This window comes from Lissotriton vulgaris, chromosome 6, assembly GCF_964263255.1.
Source record: "Lissotriton vulgaris chromosome 6, aLisVul1.2, whole genome shotgun sequence".
NCBI classification, from domain to species: domain Eukaryota; kingdom Metazoa; phylum Chordata; class Amphibia; order Caudata; family Salamandridae; genus Lissotriton; species Lissotriton vulgaris.
In genome coordinates, this window is record NC_141694.1 from 1,383,621,290 (window position 1) to 1,383,637,419 (window position 16,130).

Genomic DNA, 16,130 nt, shown 5'->3' on the forward strand with positions numbered 1-16,130 from the left:
ATTTTGTCTCCCCCTAGCGCGTCTGCCGCGCTCGTCACATCGGACAATGTCCTCAACGTCTGTTGCTTGGGACCTTTCCATATGCTCATGGTGAGCTTATATTTTCAAACTTCATAATGCTAATGCTACTATTTTGCCTATTTTGACCTGCATAACCAGTATTCAAGCACATTACGATCTCTGCGGCCATTTTGTTCTCTTTGACTGTTCCCATCACAATGCTCCTCATTCTTCTCGCTACTAGTGCCTCCTTTTGACTGCGCACATTTTCCAGATTGTCCTCACCTGTCACGACGCTGGAATTTTCATGTTGGATTCCTTCTTTTTGCTGAAAACATATGCCAGTACTTCACTTTTCAGTTTTTGGACATTTTACGCTTTATTCTCTAGCTGGAAGGTTTCCTCACTTATGCAAGTCAACACTGCTGTATGTCCTCACATGTATTTTTGCAGCTCCTACATGGATATGAAAAGGTGCCTTTGAATTTCCTTGTTTTTCAACGCTTTCTGGTAATTAACCCTCCTTCATTTCACTATCGCCTCTAGCAGACAAGGACTATTTCAGCTACTAGCCTCTCTATTGCTTTCTTTTTGTTGGCGGCTTTTATCATATGGAGAGAGGCACAACTGGCCGTATTTCCAAAACTCCACGACGTATTTTCATTAAAAACTCCAAAGTCTTTTCTGCACTGGCACGTCTGGAAGTGTCTCAAGCACTCGCCGTTCAAATGTCCACAGTCCAACACAGAACGTCCTGTCCAGGCCCCGGGAAAAGTTACATCGAAGCGTCTCAAAAAAGACCCTCCATCACCGTCAGGCTCCACATCAGCTGTATCTATGGAGCTGCTGCTGGAAGAGATACGTGCTCTTCGACCTTTTATGGAGGAAACCAATTCTAAGTTGCAGGTCTTAACTGACAACTGGTCACAGATGGATGCAAGAGTGACGACCGTGGAACACTCCATATCTTCTCTCCAGGAATCATCCTCCAAGGTGACGCACATGCAGTCGCAGATTTGCTCTCTCCAGAAGCAGGTCGAGGAGCTTGAGAATCGCAATCGACGCAACAACCTCTGTATTTACGGCCTTGCGGACAATTGTGAGGGGAATGACCCCGTTGCTTTTTTCAAATCTTTCCTACTTAAGCTCCTCCACTTACCTGAGGGAACCACGCTTAATATCCAACGAGCACATAGACTTGGTCGCATTTCTTCATCTTTTTCTGCCTCTCCTAGACCACGAGGTGTCATCATGTACTTTTTGGAAATACTGATCTCCTCAAGGTTTTATCGGCGGCCCGAGCCTCTCCCCGCCTCACATGGTCATGCTCTACCCTCTTCTTTGCGCAGTATTACGCTAAAGCCACAGCCAGCCGCCGCAAAGCTTTCCTGGATATGCGACCGGAGCTCTGAACCATTGGCGCCAGATATGCCCTTTTCCACCCTTGCCTTTTCAGAGTCACTCACAACAACAAAACGTCGACCTACGAGGATCCTGTTCGCCTCCGGAGCTTCCTTAATTCCTGCCAAACATCTGAAATGGACCTTTCCAGCTCTTCATCAGCTTTCCCTCCATGACTTTCATAACCTACTATTGTCGTTCTTTCATCAGTTTGCATACTTGTTGTTGATTCTGCGTCTGTTTGTTCTTATCATGTTGTTTCTACCCCTCTTCCATCTGAACTTTCTCCCTTTATATCTGTTCCCCTCTAGTTCCACAATAAGTTTCATATATGTTCACCTCTTTCTCACTTACTTTGTTATTTCACTTATATAAGTAACCCTTTCGATGTTTTCTTCTCCTCAAATATTTCGTTTTTCTATTTCCCCCCACAGGTTTTGTAGTTTACAGTATGTACTTCCCTTGGTTTGATGGTCCGTTTGCATCGGTTGGACCGCCTCCCCCAGTGGGCGCTCCCCCCTCAGTCCTTTCTTCTCATCTTCCCTCCCCCGTGATCACCCTTCCTCAATTTCACCCTTCGTAAGTATGTTTTCCCTTCTTCCCCTGTTCTTCGTTATACCCCTTCCGTCTTCGACCTTGTTTTTATCTCTAGTTTTTCTTTGTTCAAAGGTGTCTTCTCTTCCTCTCTCTCACTCACCTATATATCTTTATCTTTTTCATGTTTCTTTTCCTCGCATTTCTTGTCCTCTACTTTATCTACTCACTCATTTGACTCTTACTACCACTTTTTCAGTCTTCACATTTGTTTTTTCTTTCCATTTTGCTCTCTATATTTTCTCCTTCCTTCCATTTTTTAATTTTTTCCTTGTGGCTCCTCATTTGCTCCTGACTTTGCTCCTTTTAATACTCACTTCTCTCTTTTCATCTTTCCTTCTCTTTTCTTCGTACTCTCTTTCCTTGTTTTCTTTCGCTCTCCTAGCATTTTTTCTGCTTATTCACCTGTATCTCCTCTTTACTATTTTTCAACTTCACATTACCTTATCTCTTTTTGAATTTCTTATTCTGTTTATTTACTCTGTTAGTCTGGGCACTTATTATTCTTATTTGTTTATCGATGATTTATATTTTATTTACATGATATGTCACTAAAAATAGTCACATGGAATGTTAAGGGCGTTAATTCCCCTATTAAGCGACAGAGAATTTTGTCACACCTTGCACGCTTAAATGTTGATATTGCTTTTTTGCAAGAAACCCATTTATCTGCTGAAGAATCTGTCAAGTTAAAGAGAAGTTGGGTGGGTGATGTATATTACTCTCCAGAGGATGGTAAACGTAACGGAGTAGCCATTTTATGCCACAAAAATCTCTCTCACTCTTTGCTTAATCAAGAATCAGATGATGATGGTCGCTGGACATTTGTTAAACTCTCCATTAAGAATGTTCCAATTTCCCTTCTAAATGTATATGCCCCCACTGCTGGCGATCCTACTTTTTGGTATACCTTCTCACACCATATTACCAGATTTATTGATAATAACTTTATTTTAGCGGGAGATTGCAACCTTGATCCCTTTTTAGACAGGCATTCCAAAGCTCACTTCGTTCCCAATAAGTCGCATAAACTTTTCTCTCAAGCTATCTCTCAACATAGGCTCACTGATGCCTGGCGATTATGTAATCCAGATTTACGGGAATTCACTTTTTACTCTCCCTGCCATCATTCTCAGTCCCGAATTGATTACATTTTTGTTACTCATGACATTGCCCAAACCCTTACTCATGCAGAAATTGGTCCGATTCTACTTTCAGACCATGCCCTCACTTTAGTTCAACTTGATATTCTCCCTAAATCAGTTGGACCCAAGAGATGGTGTTTTAATAATTCCCTTCTCCTGGACCCCAAGTTCATTGCATCTTTTACTGAATTTTCTGAGGAATTTTTTTCAATTAATGACACTCCCTCCCTTCCTAAGCACACCATCTGGGATGCCTTTAAAGCTGCAGCAAGGGATTTTATAATTGGCTTTGTAGCAAAAAAACAGAGGGCTGCTCGTAATTTCACAGCTACTCTTCTTCTCGACATTAAGAAATTGGAGCATTCTTATTTTTCCTCTCGTTCGCAGGACAGCTTGACAGCTTTGATTAATGCCAAAATGAAATTTAACAAAAAATCCACGGATGATGCATCTTTATACTTATTAACGTCAAGCGCAAAGTTTTATGGGGGTAGAAATAAGGCTGGGAAGATTCTTGCTAACTATTTGAAAGTAAAGCATAATAAGTTAAATATTGAATCAATCTATGATACACACTCTGTTCTTAAACACAAGGATTCAGATATTTTTGCTGAATTTTCTGCCTTTTACAATACCTTATATTCTTCCGAAACCCAACCCTCCTCTCAATCTTTAGGTCGCTTTTTTTCCAGTATCCAAAAACCAGCTCACTTCCCGCTTGACCTTTCTCATTTAGAGCTCAATATCTCTCAACAAGAGTTACTCACAGCACTTCAGAATCTCCCGAAAGATAAAGCTCCTGGGCCAGATGGCTTTACTGTTGAATTCTTTCTCCACTTCTCCAAACTTCTCATCCCTAAACTTCCTTCCCTCATCGATGCATTCCTCACCTTGGGCTCTTCTTCGGGCTCTTTCTCCGATGCACATATCTGCCTCATACCCAAGGAAGGAAAAGATGCTCAGTATTGTAAAAATTATAGGCCAATCTCCTTTGTTAACATTGATTATAAAATATTTGCGAAATCTCTTGCGGCACGTCTTGATCTTCTTCTCCCGGATCTTCTGGGTGAAGAACAATCAGGCTTTGTCAAGGGTCGCTTTATCACCGACAACACCAGACTGCTTTTCAATGTCTTGTCTAAGTCCCGTCATTTGCCCCATTCCCTTGCGGCCATTACCCTTGATGCTGAGAAGGCATTCAATAGAGTTGAATGGACCTATCTTTTTCACACCCTCCATTGGTTTGGTTTCGGTCCCAAATTTGTTTCTCTGATCTCCTTACTTTACTCCAATCCGCATGCAGCTGTTTGTGTCAATGACAAATATCCTCTTTTTTTGATTTGGGAAGAGGTGTCCGTCAAGGGTGCCCCTTATCTCCTTTTCTTTTTAACTTGGCCTTAGAACCCTTTCTGTCTAGACTTCGCCGAAACCCTAATATCCAAGGCTTTCAAATATCTGACTCTCAAATTAAGCTAGCCGCGTATGCGGATGATATCCTTCTTTTTATTTCTAACCCCACTGATTCGATTCCCGCCTTCCTTGCTGAAGTGCATGAAAATTCCCAAATATCTGGCTACAAACTCAATAATGATAAATGTGAGATCCTACCTTTAACAAAATTCACATTTAAACCCGATTTTACTGCCTCCAACTTCACGTGGAAATCCTCTCATATTAAATACCTTGGCTTGCACATCACTCCTACCATCTCAGATTCTGTTTCCCTATGCCTATCCAAATGCACCAAAAAATTAGTGGACTTGACGTCCAAATGGCATCCTCTCTACTTGTCCTGGTGGGGCCGCCTTGACACTATTAAAATGAGGTTGTCTCCCATAGTCCTCTATACTATTTCCAATATTCCTGTATCTATTCCTTCTAAATTTTTTTAAAAAATCAACTCCATTCTGATGTCCTTTCTTTGGAATAAGAAAAAGCCCAGAATGTCTCTTGCTCGACTTACTCGTCCTAAGACGGAGGGTGGAGTTAACTTTCCAAACTTCCCTGCTTATCATAAAGCGTTCTTATTACGACAAGCCTCTTTTTGGCTACAAGATCCCAGTACCCCTTGTCCTTTATGGGCTAAATTTGAATGCCTTCTTCTTTCTCCATTCTCCTTTGCTGAATATCTTTCCTTTTCCCGTAAACCCTCTTCCATTTCCACCCCCATTCACAAATTTACTACTAAACTGCTCCTATCTTCATCCCTTTCACCTCCCACAACCATTGCTGATTTCCTTTCCTCCACCATTTGGCATAACACCGCCCTACTTATTCGGAATAAACCCTTCTTCTGGAAAGCATGGCATCAAAGGGGGTTGATATGGGTTTCTCAACTCTTTTCTACATCTTCTTTCCTGCCTTTCACCACTCTCTGTTCCGTTTATGACTTACATGCGTCCTTCCCTCATAATTATCATTTACTTACGGAGGCTGCAATAACGACTTACAATCAACTTTCTCAGCTACATCCATCCCCTGCCTCTCCCACTCCCGCCTCCTCACTTCACTCATTTTTGCGCTGGACTCCAAAGGCCTCCTCCATTTATAAATACCTTCACACTACTGACTCTCCTAGGCCCAAATCCAAAGTAGAGGAATGTTGGAAACATGATCTCTCCACGTCCTGGCCAATCTCATTATGGGATAAAATTTGGATCAAGATACGTAAGTCTTCAAGAGCGGCAACTTTGACACAGTCCCTGTTTTTTTATTTATAACAGACTTCTCTTTACACCTTTTGACCTCCACAAGCGCTTCCCTAACACTTCTCATACATGCTGGTCTTTTTTTTTTTTTCTTTTTTTGTTATCCTCATATTGCGGGTTATGCAGAAAGAAAGGTGTTTGGAAGTCCGACAGTATCCGAGCGGTTGTACCTCAAAACTGCCCCAAATCGTCTATCGAGAAGTACAAGGGGTATGTCTCATTCTCGATCCAATCAGTTTTCTTCCGCACACCTTTATCTTGCTCAATAATTCCTTTGTTTCAGGAGATCTCTGACCCTTAGGATGTTTGACAGACTTCAAGTCATGCCAGGAATTATTGTTCCGCTTAATCATTGGAATCAAAAAGAAAAAGAAAAAAGAAAAGAAAAAAGAAAAAGAGTCAAAGAGACCTCTAACGAGGAGAGATTATAGTTTATCATCTGGAGGTGATATAATTTTCCAGGATCTCCCAATATTTCATATTTTTAAGTTGTTTCCCTTTTCTATCCAAACTACTAGTTCTTATTACAGCATTTAACCAGTTCTCATGGGTTGGTGGTACTGGTTTTATCCAATTAATACATATCTCTCTACGTGCTAATAGGATCATAACAAATAGTACGTTTTCTTGATGTTTGTCTAGCTTAATCTGATTTGGTTGAGTAGTATAGTGTATCCCAAAAATAATTAAGATAATACTCACAGTTATCGGTGTTGCCAGTATTGCAGTTAGTGTCTTACCAATTTCTTGCCAATATTTTGTAAGCGAAGGGCAGCCACCAAACATATCGATATCATCCACTTTTTCCTCGCCGCATTTACTGCACGATTTTACTGCAGATCCTTTAAATTTTGATAATTTCTTGGGTGTCCAGTACACTCTATGTATAGAGAAGAGGTGGTTCCCTTTTAATGCTGCGGCCTTTACACATAACCAACATTTTTCTATTGTTTTTTCCAAATTTGACATAGATCCAAATCTTCGTTGGGTAGGTCTTTCCTCCATATTTTTTCAGAGATTGTAAGATCTTCTTCTCCCGATTCAATTAGTGTCCAATACCATTTTGATACTTCTTTTTTTAATACCGTTTCATTCATCATTTCTGATTCTAGGTTTTCCAGATCTGATGCTCCCTTCGGAATCGTATTTGCCCAGCTGCTCAATTGATAGTATTTAAACTTCAAGATTTTTCGGTCTGTAATTACTTGCAAATGTTCCCATGATATGAAAGAGTTTCCAGACAGAAGTTGTCCCCATTTTTCAATTCCAGATTGTCTGAGTGGGTTTGATAGAGAGTCCTTTAAGCAGTCTGGGGTGCCTGGTGAGTCCCATATTGGAGCCATACTACTGTAATATGGAATCTTTGTGGCAGCTCTTATTTGATTCCAAATCTTAACGGCATTATTTAGAACCTTTAGTTTAACTTTTTTGAAAAATTTTGGGTGACCAAATTTGAAAAGGAAGTGATCTTCACCGTTTGTTAAATGTTGCAAGTAGATTGGATATGCTTGATGCACCTTTAGCAAAGCTCTAAAGTTTTTGAATTGGAAAGATCTGTAGTATTCATATATATCAGGACTTGCTATACCTCCTTGTTCCTTCTTTCTCCTGAGTTTGTTCCATGAGATTCTTGTACTCTTTGATGACCAAATAAAGCTAGATATTTCTCCTTGTATTTTATACATGCTGGTCTTGTTCTTCCCCACAAGCAACTTTGTTTCATATGCTGTTCTTGTGTACATCTGTTCATGCTTTTTGGTTGCAGGTTTGGGCTCAAATTAACTTGATTTTTCACACAAGTATCCCTTTCTCTCACATAAACATTTTCTTAGGTAGCCTTTCCCCCTGCTGGGACAATGTTGATTTAAAGCCTCAGATTATTCCTTCTAAATTTTTTTAAAAAATCAACTCCAATCTGATGTCCTTTCTTTGGAATAAGAAAAAGCCCAGAATGTCTCTTGCTCGACTTACTCGTCCTAAGATGGAGGGTGGAGTTAACTTTCCAAATTTCCCTGCTTATCATAAAGCGTTCTTATTACGACAAGCCTCTTTTTGGCTACAAGATCCCAGTACCCCTTGTCCTTTATGGGCTAAATTTGAATGCCTTCTTCTTTCTCCATTCTCCTTCGCTGAATATCTTTCCTTTTCCCGTAAACCCTCTTCCATTTCCACCCCCATTCACAAATTTACTACTAAACTGCTTCTATCTTCATCCCTTTCACCTCCCACGACCATTGCTGATTTCCTTTCCTCCACCATTTGGCATAACACCGCCCTACTTATTCGGAATAAACCCTTCTTCTGGAAAGCATGGCATCAAAGGGGGTTGGTATGGGTTTCTCAACTCTTTTCTACATCTTCTTTCCTGCCTTTCACCACTCTCTGTTCCGTTTATGACTTACCTGCGTCCTTCCCTCGTAATTATCATTTACTTAGGGAGGCTGCACTAACGACTTACAATCAACTTTCTCAGCTACATCCATCCCCTGCCTCTCCCACTCCCGCCTCCTCACTTCACTCATTTTTGCACAGGACTCCAAAGGCCTCCTCCATTTATAAATACCTTCACACTACTGACTCTCCTAGGCCCAAATCCAAAGTAGAGGAATGTTGGAAACATGATCTCTCCACGTCCTGGCCAATCTCATTATGGGATAAAATTTGGATCAAGATACGTAAGTCTTCAAGAGCGGCAACTTTGACACAGTCCCTGTTTTTTTATTTATAACAGACTTCTCTTTACACCTTTTGACCTCCACAAGCGCTTCCCTAACACTTCTCATACATGCTGGTCTTTTTTTTTTTTTTTCTTTTTTTGTTATCCTCATATTGCGGGTTATGCAGAAAGAAAGGTGTTTGGGAGTCCGACAGTATCCGAGCGGTTGTACCTCAAAACTGCCCCAAATCGTCTATCGAGGAGTACAAGGGGTATGTCTCATTCTCGATCAAATCAGTTTTCTTCCGCACACCTTTATCTTGCTCAATAATTCCTTTGTTTCAGGAGATCTCTGACCCTTAGGATGTTTGACAGAATTCAAGTCATGCCAGGAATTATTGTTCCGCTTAATCATTGGAATCAAAAAGAAAAAGAAAAAAGAGAAAGAGTCAAAGAGACCTCTAACGAGGAGAGATTATAGTTTATCATCTGGAGGTGATATAATTTTCCAGGATCTCCCAATATTTCATATTTTTAAGTTGTTTCCTTTTTCTATCCAAACTACTAGTTCTTATTACAGCATTTAACCAGTTTTCATGGGTTGGTGGTACTGGTTTTATCCAATTAATGCATATCTCTCTACGTGCAAATAGGATCATAACAAATAGTACGTTTTCTTGATGTTTGTCTAGCTTAATCTGATTTGGTTGAGTAGTATAGTGTATCCCAAAAATAACTAAGATAATACTCACAGTTATCGTAGTTGCCAGTATTGCAGTTAGTGTCTTACCAATTTCTTGCCAATATTGTGTAAGCGAAGGGCAGCCACCAAACATATCGATATCATCCACTTTTTCCTCGCCGCATTTACTGCACGATTTTACTGCAGATCCTTCAAATTTTGATAATTTCTTGGGTGTCCAGTACGCTCTATGTACAGAGAAGAGGTGGTTCCTTTTTAATGCTGCGGCCTTTACACATAACCAACATTTTTCTACAGATTTTTTCCAAATTTGACATAGATCCAAATCTTCGTTGGGTAGGTCTTTCCTCCATATTTTTTCAGAGATTGTAAGATCTTCTTCTCCCGATTCAATTAGTGTCCAATACCATTTTGATACTTCTTTTTTTAATACCGTTTCATTCATCATTTCTGATTCTAGGTTTTCCGGATCTGATGCTCCCTTCATAATCGTATTTGCCCAGCTGCTCAATTGATAGTATTTAAACTTCGAGATTTTTCGGTCTGTAATTACTTGCAAATGTTCCCATGATATTAAAGAGTTTCCAGACAGAAGTTGTCCTCATTTTTCAATTCCAGATTGTCTGAGTGGATTTTATAGAGAGTCCTTTAAGCAGTCTGGGGTGCCTGGTGAGTCCCATATTGGAGCCATACTACTGTAATATGGAATCTTTGTGGCAGCTCTTATTTGATTCCAAATCTTAACGGCATTATTCAGAACCTTTAGTTTAACTTTTTTGAAAAATTTTGGGTGACCAAATTTGAAAAGGAAGTGATCTTCACCATTTGTTAAATGTTGCAAGTAGATTGGATATGCTTGATGCACCTTTAGCAAAGCTCTAAAGTTTTTGAATTGGAAAGATCTGTAGTATTCATATATATCAGGACTTGCTATACCTCCTTGTTCCTTCTTTCTCCTGAGTTTGTTCCATGAGATTCTTGTACTCTTTGATGACCAAATAAAGCTAGATATTTCTCCTTGTATTTTATACATGCTGGTCTTGTTCTTCCCCACAAGCAACTTTGTTTCATATGCTGTTCTTGTGTACATCTGGTCATGCTTTTTGGTTGCAGGTTTGGGCTCAAATTAACTTGATTTTTCACACAAGTATCCCTTTCTCTGACATAAACATTTTCTTAGGTAGCCTTTCCCCCTGCTGGGACAATGTTGATTTAAAGTCTCAGATTATTGACTTGCTACTGGCCGCTGTATTTCAGCAGATAACGGTAAACTGGAAAGACTTCACCAATGTCTCCTTCAAGGCGTGGTGTTTTAATGTCTGCCATAATCACAGACTTGATACTGCTTTTGTTTTTCCGGCTCACATGGCTGCAAAACGTCTGGACTCATGGCTCCCTATCACGCTTTACTTGGATACATGTGCTAATCATTCGTTTCATCCACTGCCCTCGCAACAAGAGGTCCTTAAACCTCCTTAAATGCTCATTACATTCCATTTCTCTTTTTCTCATTGTATTATTTTTCTATTTCTTTCAGGTATTTTCTTACTTTTATGATTAATGTTTATATGCCTTTTCCTTTTTTCATTCCAATGCCCGGATTTTCCCTTTGATACTATTTACAACTTTATGCTTGTTTTATTTATTATAACTTTCAATGTTTTATATTTCCATTGTACTTTGTATTGACACCTTGCTTTTCTCTTTTTGATATCAAATAAAAATGTTCTTGAACTTAAAAAGAAAGGAATTGTGTCTGTCTACTGTGCAGATCCTACAGGATGGAGATTCACATCCATGCTCTTAGTTGCCACACAGGGGAGGATGTGTTTGTGGGGATATACGTCCGAGTTGCAGATATATTATCAAGGTTTCATGTTGCTTGTACTGAGCTTGCTTAAACAACCGTAAATGTGAGAGTGACTAGTCTTTCAAATTTTGGGTTGGAGTGGAGATTCATATGTCATGTTGGCAGGACAAATTTCATAATTTTCAGAGATTGTAAGGTATGATTGGGTTCATAGACAGTTCTTGTGTAGGAGACATGGGGTATCCACATTCAACCTATGTGAGTGTTTAAAGATACAAGAGTATGATTTAGAGTATGCAACTGGTTAAATTCCGTTCAAGGTATGGTATGAATAGGTAGATGTGATAGGTGAAAAACCACTTAGACATGGTTTTATCCTGGCAGGAGATGAGAGCTGTAGTCTATTAGTGAGGGATGTCTGTAACCGGGCAGTTTCAATGAGTGAGGACAGTTGTTGGTGTGTATAAGTCAATGGTGGTATTGAGCACCGAAGTCATATGTGGATGTGACGGGAAACTTCAGTTACATCGCGGTGTTTACACAGCAATACCTTTACAACACGGGTATTACAATGCAAGTCATTACAATGACTTGTGGTGGATGGCGCTCTAACATAAGGAATAGTATGATTCACTATTCCAACACCTTCCCTACTGTACATAGACTAGAGTTAGGGTTAGTTTAGGGTGCTGAACAGTGGCATATGAGGTGACATATGAGGTGTTGTATAGTTGATGTATGTTGTTTTTCCAATATGTGGAAGCATCTGTTTCAAAAATGAAAATCTATAGAACTTAAACAGAGTATGGTGGGTGTCTGTTCACATGTAGATGGCTGAGGACATATTCATTATGCAATGTAAGTGTCTTGTTCTGATGTGGTAATGTGTTAAGTGAGCATGTCAGAGTGGGTTGTGACGCTGTACATTGTCAAATAAGTGCAGTCTAAGACATTACTGAGGGTGCAACTAGTTATGAGAGAGGTCCATTTGACATGTTATGTTTGATGTTTGCTGATGAGGGGATGAATATGGTACAGTGGGTACAAGTCATGTATGTGAGAGGTGGTGTGATAAAGAGTGGTTCTGTGAATGTAAGTGTTGCGGTAAGAAGGGCAGTGCAAGTGTGAGATTGGGAGAACCAGTTTTGAAGTGTTTAAGTGTTGTAAATGAATCTCGGACCTTAGTATAAATTTCCCGATTCATGCCCTTATATAGGTATACTTTTTCATTTCCTTATATAGGCATAGAAATCATTACCATATTTGGCCTAAACCATACAGCCCAAATACGGCATGGATACTTCCACTAAGCTCCAAGAACTTCCCCCTGCTTGAATATTAAGTTCTCCTAGAACTCCCGGCGTTTTACAAGAAATGAGCCTTCGAGTGACGTTATTAAGTCCAAACATGCGTCAAACTTGACACCTTCAAAGTATAAATATACCTTGATTTGCCTAAACAAACACACGGTAGTTTGGAGCAGATCGACTATCTACTTGCCCGATGCCCTGCAGCAGCAAGTGCCGAAGGAAGCCGACCCTCCAGCAGACTCTGTCATTTCTCTTGCCGAGAAATCCAGCTCCAGTGTTTCCAGGCTACCCTTGCGGGTATCTTGGAAATCGAGTCCTGAGAACGAGATACAAGACCTCCTTCATTCTAGAACCAAAGGTACGGAGCTGATTAGACCTCTTAGAGAATTATTGGAATCAGATTCCTGGCAGAGAACTCCTAAAACTTAAGCTACTCCTCTTATACTTCCTCCCTCGTACTAGACATAGGTTAGGTACACCGGGGTAGGCGTATTTAGAAGCACCAGTTGAGTACGTTTAGTCATCCTTTTATCACTGTAGGTATTTTATGTATTTTATACATTTTATGCACTTTATGGCTTAGAAACCGTATCATGCTTTTACAGTACTACTTTATAATACTGTTCGTATTATATGCATTGTACTTCATAGTAAGCTTTACTATTGTAGCAGTTCATTTTCAATGCTTGAGAAAGAAGACTGTTCAATAAATACCTTTTTATTGAAAACGCCCGTCTCTCTATTCCTCTTGCACCTCTGGTGAAACTAAGCATGCACGATAGACTGAGTGAAATAGGTATCTATTGTTTCCGTGACTCTAGAGATTTGATTTCTTATCCTTGGGAAACAAAGTTGTCATGTTTTATGCGGTTGTCAGAAACTAATCCCTTTTTGTTTATTCGAGAAAGTTTCTAGTGACCTCTAAGCTAGCTGGCACTCACAATTAAGTCTAATATAACGATAGAGACCTAGTAGACCTCAGTCCTACGTCTAAGCTACAGGATATATTATTCCAATGCGCAGAGCCTATTGGGAATATAGGAACTACAGTATAGGAACTACACTACTATACTGATTGAACTTGCGAGATAGACATACTTTTCCTTCTAGATGCACCAGAGGGTGCTTATGACAGGCTTATGTGTGTTTTGAGAGACGTAAATGTACTTTCAGTTGGGTGTGAGAGGGGTCATTGCTGCACAAATGGAGATCATGCAGGCCATGAGGTAATGTTTAAATGTACATATGTGTATGTAAGTAGGTATAAACAGTAGCCAGATTAAGTATATAAATGTGGAATGTGTTTGCTGTAGCTTGCTGTCTGCTACGGAATATTCATGGCTGATTGTTGTAAGGGCCGCTCTGAGTACACTGGCATAGGCACAACCCTACTGGTGTCACAGGACAATTTGCCTCCACCTAGACTTGCCTTTTCTGAGTTGCGTGTGGGGAGCTGTGTGGAGTTACCCTTTGTAGGTAGTTGTAGTCACTGATTGTTCATTCTTGCCCTGGCTTACTGCCTTTTGATGGAGGTGGTGATTGCTTATATTCAAATGTCATGATGCTGGAATAATTGATGACAGTCCATTGCTTAGAGGGCTATATCCCCCTCAAGTGAGAAGTCAATGATGTGTTTTGTTGTGCCACCTGGTGTCAGACTACTCCAGCTATGCATCCTCACACGTCACAGTAGACTACACATGCATGATTGGTATTGGCATTCTGACATTTCAAGTTCAAAGTATGGGGACACAAAGGGAGATGTACTCATTGTGATGATATATCTGCTTGTGCTTTGGTAAAAAAAATTGCACTGTACGCAAACACTCATGTGACACTTGAACATTACACCCAGTTTCAATTGAGTGTTTGCATTGTCCATATTTTGCAACCTCTGATCAGGTTGTGCAATGGTAGCCCTTGTGTTTGTCCATGGGTGCTCCCATTTTGCACATTAGATACTGCCCAGGAGCGTGATGTCAATCTGTCTTTGTGGAATGTCTACTTGAAAATAGAAGTAGAAGCCCAAGTAGGGACCCTTCATTCTAGTCAGGGTAAGGGGATTATACTTCTAAAATAACTCCAGCTGCTCACCCCCTCAGTTGCTCGGCACAAGCAGTCAGACTCTTCTTAGAGGCAATGTGTAAAACATTGCCACATAACACCCAAATGCTTAATGCAGCACACACAGAAGTTGAACATTTTTTTTTAAATGATTGTTTATGTGCAGGAAGGGGGACCTTCCTGTGCATAAACAATCATTGGCCTTTTGTTGTTTTCATGTGTGCTGCACAATGCAGCACACATGAGTACAGCAAAAACGAGGAGAAATTAAACATTTCTCCTTGTTGCGCCAGGGTAAGACCAGGTTATCCCTGGTCTTAATTCTGGTGCTGCGTCCTATTTATGCATCCCTTGTAAATAGGAGTCAGAGGCAGATTCAATGGGTGTAACTGTGAAACGCCCACAGCAACACCCATTGCCCTCCTGTTTCACGCTAAGCATAACGTGAAAGGGGGACTTACTTACAAGGCAGCGTTACCCCATGTTAAGTGGCTTAACATAAATAAGACAACGCAAGCCCCTATTAGCACAGGACTGTCTAAAAGGTTCTTCACCTTTATTGGAAAAAGTTGTAAGGATTCAAAAATGCCATCCATCCACTGGAAGTTATTTGAGGCTGGTGCCAATTCGCTTAGGCTCTGCTTGGTTGAAGATAACATCTTGGAGTTATCTTTCATCAGTGCCAGTTCACCACCGATCAACTTTAGTAAAGTAGCCCTGCTCAGATAGTAGCAAAGATGGACTAGTTAATATGTCTGACATCTGTGACAGTGTGTTACTGATTGCTCCCATTGCAGTCAACACTATGAAAGTCAGCAGTATTTCATCCTCTTCTGAGGTTTTCAGGTCATGTTTTGACTTTGCTATAAGTTGGGTATTATGCCCTATCTCTAAATTTGGCTCAGTAGTTTTTGAAGCCTTCCCAAAAGTGGTGGCGTAATCCGGGTTGCATGATATTTCCAACTCCAGCTGTTGATCCAGCGGTATTGAGTTATTAAAAGAATTGGACGATATTTAGGCTTCACCAACTCAAGGTTGATGTCTGTGTTTCCTGCAGCAGTTGAATTCTCATGGTTGTGTTCCAGATTGGAATTGATTTCACCATTGATAATTAATTCTGATGTTATTTGATTTGTTGCTTGAGTGACCCCAGAGGATGGTATGGCAATATGAGCACCCATAATAGTTGCATGTGTATTCCCCATGCATTTTGGTGGTGCACTGGATATTGTTCCAACTGAGAGTGGTGTTCTTAACCCAGAATTTTAACATAGAGGTATGTTCACAAGGAAATATTGTTTCCTGAGGCAGTCATGCATAGATTGCTGTTTGGGGTTTACTGCTACAGGCTTAGATTTTTGCGGTAAACCTGCTTCATCCCTCTACATGCGAGGAAGCGATGACATTTTGAACTATGTGCTTTGCTTTTTGTACCTAGAGTGTGTCTGATGTAGGGTGTTTTGAAGAGTCCTTGGATTTGTTCGAGGCTATTGAACTTTGTGCGAATGCTGACTGCCATGTTTTGTGGCATAGGTCTACATCCTCCACAGATGTTGCTTGCCTTTTCAGGAGAAATAGGAAGCCCCACTCGGAGAGAAGTAACCTGTATACTACAGATTTGTTTTGGTGACCAAGCGCACACTAGCAGAAAGATGGTGACTCATTTTGACTGTTGGGGTTTTGCTGAATGGGATTATCATGGAATTAACTTGGGTAGGACAAAATTAAAGGTAAGTGCT